This window comes from Octodon degus, unplaced genomic scaffold (genome assembly GCF_000260255.1).
Source record: "Octodon degus isolate 3935 unplaced genomic scaffold, OctDeg1.0 scaffold00032, whole genome shotgun sequence".
In the NCBI taxonomy this organism is placed as follows: Eukaryota; Metazoa; Chordata; class Mammalia; order Rodentia; family Octodontidae; genus Octodon; species Octodon degus.
Window position 1 is genome coordinate 6,943,609 of NW_004524608.1, and position 6,341 is coordinate 6,949,949.

Here is a 6,341-nt window from a genome sequence, read left to right on the forward strand (position 1 = left end):
CAGCCCGCAATGATAACTTCTTGTCCATAATTTTTTTCAACTTGGGAGGGTGAGCTTTGCTCAACTTGTCTAGTCGGCGGGCTCAGGGAGCCTTTGAAAGGAATCGACAGCCTCCGTCATGCTCCCGTGGTGATATCGTGTTCTTTACCCCTTGCACTGTAAACATTTTCTTTGTTAAAGACTATTTGAGATACATTAAAAAACCTTCTACTAATTGCATTTTTTCTTTGTATTTTATTTTTTATTTTTGTATTTTTAGAGAAGGGTCGACAGGGTATTCAGGGTCACTACTAGATCAGACTCGTAGTGATCCGCCTGCTTACAGCCTCCCAAGAGCTGGGATTATAGGCGTGTGCGCCACCACATCCAGTCTCAATTGCTGTCTCAGTGCGCCCCGGGAGTGGGGCCGCACAATAGGCCCGGGGATGGAATCCCCAGCCCCTGCACCTGCTTGCAGGAGCTTTAATCCTCTGAGCTATTCGGCCCGCCTCGTCTTTGTCTTTTAATAGTTTGCTTTTTTTATTTATTTTATTTTATATTTTAGGGAAGGGTCTACAGGGTGTTCAGGGTCTCATTGCTAGATCAGACTCATAGTGATTCGCCTGTCTACAGCCTCCCAAGAGCTGGGATTACAGGCGCGCGCCACCACGCCTAGTCTCTTGCTTTGTTTTAGACATTTGGTTCCTTCAAAATTTGGAAAAATGGTTCAAGCAGATTTACAAAAGGAAATAGTGAAAGCGTCAACTGATGCTTAATTTATGAAAATAGTATCGCGAATAAATGAATACGTAGTAAGTCATTCAATTATGTTTGCTTAATAAATTTTCTGTCTCTACTGCCATGTTGAAAAACGATATATCATGTGTATTTTCCTGAAAAATCATGGGATGCTAATTATATTTATTATTTAAAGGAGAATATTAAAGCCTTTCTTGAAGAGCTGCTTAGGGTAACAGCTCTGAGTGATGCCTGTGAAATAGTTCAGACACTAGGGCAGAGCTTGCATCAGGAAATGCCACAAAGAGCATATTCTTTCTTTAATTTTTTGCTTTCTGAGCCAAATGGCAAGACACAGAAAAGAAAACTGGAAGCAGATTAAAAGCTCAACGTCTTCTCTTATTCTTCATGGACTGTACTCATTTATTCATTAAACTTATACTGTATTAAGCCTAGCGATAGTATTGAACAAGACAAGGAAACCTGAGGCCTCCGAAGATTACAATTTATAAAGGATGTAGGTTCGGGGTAAGTAATGGTGAGCGCTGTTAAGACTGTTATCACAGAGTGACAGAGGCACCGAACTGAGCAGGATGTGGGAAAACAATTGAGAGGAGTGAAAGCTCCTGGCGGAGATTAGGAGGGCCTAGAGTGGACAGGAGAATCTAAGCGCAGCATAGTTGGACGAGATTGGGCACAGAGGCTGGGCGTGAGGGGAGGATCAGCCGCCAGAGTACAAATCAATCAGGGAAGCAAGCTGTTCCTCTGGGTTAGGTTCAAAATTCTCCATCTTAACTTCTAAACCCAAAGTGAAGTATTCAAAAGACTCTTCTTCCCTGTCAGGAAACGGAATAAGAAGTAGCAACAATCATTTCTTTTTAACTCCTTTAAAAAGTGGCACCCAGCAGGAATCCATTTTAAATGGAGAAGGAGCAGAGTTAAATGCGTCTTTACTAAGCAGGAATTGCCTTGTGGTTAGGACCTCTTACTCATTAAATGTGTACCACAAGTTACTTTGTAATCAGCTTCTAAAATTGTGGGCAAAACAGTATTGTCATTTATCCTTAGAAGTGACAATTTTTAGTATTAGATGTGAATTGGAACAGATGTGGGCAGTTCTTCCCTAATTCTTTATCTTTCAGTGTTCTTGCTCAAAAGTATTTCCTGTGCAAAGCCATATTTATATATTTGTTTTTGTCAATAACCCTGGATTTGGTCTCCAAATCTCTTACCACATATTTGTCCTCTGGCACTAGTATGTGGAGGCAAAAAATGTAAGATCTCACAGTTAATATCTGTTCAGAAACAGAAAATTAAGGATTTATGAGGATGGCTGTGACATTAACTAGCCAGAGGGCTGTAGGTGTTTGGATTTCCATCAGAAATCTCAACTATTTCAAATGACCTTGAACCAAAGACAGTACCTTAACTTTAAACCTTAAGTGACATTATACTCTGAAAAAAAAAAAAAAGAAATTAAAGCAATTTCTGGTTTAAAAGCTATGAAAGGCAACTATGTCATTAATACACAAACCAATAGCATACATTTAGTCCACAGATGTTTATTGGATAGCTTCCCAGGTAGTTTTCACATGTAAACTTAATCTCCTAATAATCTTGTTGATTAGATATGTTTGACACTTTCCTTTTGTTGGTCAAAGTGAATAACAAGTAGGTAAATTTTCCTTAAGATACCAATCTGGTAAGTAGTACAGATGAGGTTTAAACACAAGCTTGAGGGGTCAGCCAGAGAGCTCAGTGGGTTAAAGCACCTGTTCTGCTGGCCTTACCCCTGGGGTGCACTGGAGTAGTGATTGAGACGGGGCCTAGTGGTGCTTACCTGTAACCCCATCACTTGGGAGGCTGAAAAACAGGAGAATCACTGAGTCCAATCTGTGTAGTGAGAGCTTGTAGAACCTGTACTAAAAATTAAAAAAAAAAAAGATTAAACACAAGCTTGCTTGTTTTATGCTATTTTGACCTGCCATGCATTGGTTCAAAAGAGTTTATTTACTATTTATTAATTGAGTGGTACTAGTTTCAGAGATCATGAACCTGTGCCACAGATCATGAGCAAAATGAGGGGACACTGTGAATTATTAAGCCATCTGCTTTGTGGCAATATCATTTTTTATTCTAGAGCAGATTATTCTGGATCAACTGATTGAGAGAGTCCTGGGATTGTAGACTTCTTGTTTGGCTTAGTCTTTAGTAAAGAGGAAAACTTTCATTATTGTTTACTTGCTTACTATTTGTCTGAAAATAATTATATCTAAATAAGGACTACTAATGAATGTTTAGTCTTCTTGGAGTTTCTTTTGCATGTGAATGATGACAAATGTAGATAATGATTCTTGGGCATTTATTTAATAAGAAAAATTATTGCTTCTCATGTTATATTTTGCTCAGATGAGTGCTTTGTTAGAGATGTTAATAAGCATTCTGTCAAAACATGGTCTCAGGGTGAAATAAATTTTGGAAATTCTTGATGATACACTATTGCATGGGATGTTTACCAGAAGATTTCTTAGAACATTTCATGGACACATTATAATAATCCCTGACTCACAGGAATCTCTGATATCCAGCAAATTAGCATGTCCAGCAGCTGCACATGGGCATCTGAATGTGCACAGCTTTCCAGGAGGTGCTGCTGCACAGAGGCACGGCTCTAATGAGATATTCCTTGTGCTGTGCTCAGTCTCGAGGCCAGTTGTTTTTCATATCTGCACTGTTTGTTATGGTGAAGAGAAAAATGATGATAAATGATGCCAAGTAGGAAGGCTTCTGTCATTTGTCTTCAATTCAGTTCTTTATCCAATGAAAGTCAATTTTCATCAGATAAACATCTTATGAATCACTCTTGATAGGAAAAACGAAGGAACTACCAGAGGAAAAGGAAGTGACCAAAAAAGGCGCTCAGTCCCACCCTGCTTTCTGTCAATTGTGCTTCTGGTTTTCTTGTGAAAGCGGCTAGGACCAGCTCCAGAACCAATGTGTTATGGCCTGAGCACCCACCGCTGTGGCCCTGTGGAGGTCTGGAGTCTCAATTGCAATTTCATCTTTTTACACAGTCCCTTGATCCTGGCAGAAGCTTCAGATCCTGTTATTGAGTTTTTTGTTCTCTTTCAGTCTGTTCTGTTTGTCTGAACTTTCAAGAAATAAGTCTATTAAAGATTAGAGCTGACTATGTTAACACCCTTGCTTCATTCCTTTCATGAAGCCCAGTGCCCCGGGATTCAGATGAATCTAGCAGAGAAGTGCTCATCCCATGACCTGCTTATCTCCCCAACCACTTGTTATTCCTGTTCTCAGCCTCCCTATCTGGGTTGCTTCTCCCCGTACAGTTCAGCCCCAGAATTTCTCTCTGCCATAAACTTTTGCACACACATCTCCATGTGATCTCCATCTGGGTTTTGAGGCTTAGTCCTGTTTGTGCTGTCCTCACATCTGAGCCAAGCACCTGCCTTTCCTAACAGCACCTTCCTCCCTCACCTGTTCACAGGACAGGCTCCTTGTGTCACCTGTAGGTAGCAGCTGCTGCAGGAGTCCCAAAGGGGATTTACATTTATTTTCCCCAGTTTGGAGGCTGGTTCCTTGAGGCTAATATTTGTATTCTGCTTCCTCTTTCTCAGTTTAATTTCTTTGGTGTAGCAATAAAATGCTTCACTAATTCTTGGAAATAAATGAAAAGCTCTTTTTCTTGTTCCCTTACATAATCAACATACCTGTTTGCACATTCAAAGCTTTACCTCTGTGTCAGTCAGGGCTCACTAGAGAGACAGATTCAATATTAGATATATAAATATTTAAGGATTTACTGGGTAGGCTTACAATGGCTTCCAGAAGAGTTGGACTTAGGTGTGGAAGCGTGCAAAAGACCTGTCTGTGTGCTCACTGGAGATCCGAAGGACCCAGCCAAAGGTTCAAGGCCTCACTTTACAGCTCACTAAGCCCATATCAGGAGGCAGAATGTTCTATTCTGGAAGCCAGGAGATGAAGGCCAAGGTAAAAGTGAAGGCTGGAGCTCTTCCGAAGACACAGAAGCCAGCCTTCCTTCATCCTTTTCCTCTTATTCCATTCAGGAGAAAGCCTACCAAGGGTGAATCTTCTGTCTCCAGTAAATCCACTCAGCCACATCCACAACTGCAGAGATCCAATTTCCTTGAATATTTCTTCCCAAATTTGACACAATCATCTAAGTGTCATAACTGCCTTTTCAAATACTTTCTTTTCTTTTCTGTGGCATCTTTTCTATTAAACTGTGGTTTCCTTTGCTTTTCATCAATACTAACCCTATTTCATTTCTATGTAATTATGTATTTTTATTTTTGTGTAGCACACAAAACATCTATACATTTCTTATTCCCCATTCCACTATAAAAATTTTAAGGATAACTGTGTCCTTTCATTCCCAACTTCAAGTCAATATGGATGGACTGTATATAGTAACCCGATGTAACTCATGTCTAAGTTCTCACTTTATTGTGTTCCTTTGTATGAATGGTTTTTATTTGAATAACAACTTTATTTAGATATAGAGTTCATACACAATATCATGCATCCTTCAGTGTATACTGTCCAATTTTTTGTAGTGAATTCCCAGAATTACATAACCATCACCACAGTCAATTTCAACTGTTGTTGCGCCTTCATTTACTGGTCCAGCAATCCAATTTATGCTTGCAAATGTCTTTACTCTTTATTTTAATAAATTAAGTGTTTTGGTCCGATATATGCTTTGTACCTTTTCTAGATACTAGGAAGTCTGCCATGAGTAAAATAGACAAAAATTCTTCCCTGAAGAATGGAGGCAGAAAATAAGTGAGATTAACCAAGTGAAATACATTGTGTTATGTAGTAATAAAGCCGTTAGAGAACATACAGAGGTGGGATCACAAAGTATAGTGAATATTTACATTTTAACATATTATACAGTATAAGATATATTGTCATTGGACCTCTCGAAATACTCTCCTTTCCTTTGAAAACACTTATTCCATTGTTCTTGACATATTCTGAAGCAGTTCTGGAAGTGCTCTTTTGTGAGTAACTTTATTTGCTCTGTTATGGATGCCTAGATATCTTGAATCAATTAAACATACTTATAGCAATTTCTGTCACACAGAAATATTATGTGCCCTCACCCAGCCTAATGACCCAGTCTGGCTTCTGGCTCTTTGGTCAAGTTGAAATGCACATGAAAGGTAAAGATTTCAGAATAATATAGGACATTGAGGCAGCCAGGACAATGCAACTGAGCACTCCCAGAAAAGGACATCCAGAACGACTTTAGAAAGTGGTAAGAACAGTAGGAGAAGTGTTGAAACTGGGGAGGAGTACTTCTGAGGGGGATTAGTGTCTTTTATTGTGGTCATTTAAAATATTTTCGAAAATTTAAATGTTCACCATAATGGAAAGAGAATAGAGAATGAGGAGAGAATTTGACATTGAATGACCTCAAGGGTAATGGGACTTTTATCCAGAATCCAGAGGAGGTCAGGCACATGGATGTCAGAGGGAAGAAAATTTCAGGAAGAAGGAATAACAGATGTAGATGTCAAGATAGGAGCATGCTCAGTGTGTTGAGTAAAACCAAGAATGACAGTGTGATTAGAGCAGGA